Genomic DNA, 1,388 nt, shown 5'->3' with positions numbered 1-1,388 from the left:
TTTTTCCCCCACAACAACTGCACGGACATGCGCAGTTGATGACTTGTCTGCTGAAAGCATTGTGGGAAATGTAGTCCGTCCAAACGTTGACTATTTTGTCAAAAGGTAAAGGCTGTTTTTCCCCAACCCAGACCGCGGCAAAGCAGCTTACAAATGTCCTCATGTGCTTGTTGCAAAACAAATTCGTATCTTTGATCAATTTGAACTGCAATTCAACCTAAAACAATCGCTTTATCAGTGTTATTTGTCGTCTTCATTGACCTTCATCAACCAAAGACAGTCAGCAGATGGCATCAACGCACTAAAAGAGCAACACTCTCGATGGCCTCAACACTGATATACTGGATGATAATTGAATCCATTCTCATGAAGCAATGACAGTCAGTGGCTTTATAGGAAAATATATCCTGCTACTCAAAAAAGAGGGTTAAGAGTCAACAATAGATGATTGGTATTATCAGCATGGTTAAACTTTGGAAGTCGCTTTAAACTTTTTAATAAAGCACTGGGTTGAGTTTTTTTTTTTTTTACCCTCAACAATACCTGCCAATGTGAGCAAATGTTTTTGTTTTTTTTCATATTTTTTTTTTATAAACTTGATAGTTTTAGTAAGAATAAAATACTTTAAGTTTCAATTATTGCTGTATACGTGGTCTTTAACTTCCACAGTTTCGGTTTGAATCAATTATTAACTGCATCCCCAGTGACATACACCTGGTAAGTATTCAGACCTTGTTGGGGCCAGTTTTGACAAATACCTCAGTGGCCTTTTGGTTCATAATCAGTGATACCTCCACAAGACAAAAGAAAGCATGAACATGAAAAGTGTCAAGGCAAACTTTTACCCCAGGCAGCAAAGCTATTTTCTTACACTCAGCTGTCACGCCTGGATACCAACATGTACAGTAACCTATAGCAACAATACAATGCAAACTTCTTAATCTGACTCATCTATGTTGGTTTTTGTCTGCACTTGTCATTGGTATGAAACCCAGACCCTGTAATCTGTAGTGTTTGAGGCATGATTCATGCTGACAAGTGATTTCCTATTTTAAGCTTCATATAACACTGAACAATGTGAAAGAGCTTTGGAATTGTAATAATTCAAACATTTCTATCCATCCACTCATCACTTACTCCAACTTTGCGTTTGTCCAGGTGTCCATCCATTCATTCAAACAGCTTTGAAGTGAACTTAGTGTATGAAACATCAGCAAGACCAACCCAGATTGTTATGAGGGAGTGTTATTTTGGGCGGCACGGTGGTGCAGTGGTTAGCACTGTCACCTCACAGCAAAAAAGGTTCCGGTTTCGAACTGGTCCTGGGCCTTTCTGTGCGGAGTTTGCATGTTCTCCCTGTGCTTGCGTGGGTTCTCTCCGGGTTCTCC

Source organism: Embiotoca jacksoni, unplaced genomic scaffold (assembly GCF_022577435.1).
Source record: "Embiotoca jacksoni isolate LCO1_2020_lvr unplaced genomic scaffold, fEmbJac1.0.p SCAF_19, whole genome shotgun sequence".
Taxonomy (NCBI): domain Eukaryota; kingdom Metazoa; phylum Chordata; class Actinopteri; family Embiotocidae; genus Embiotoca; species Embiotoca jacksoni.
Note: the sequence above shows the minus strand (reverse complement) of the source record.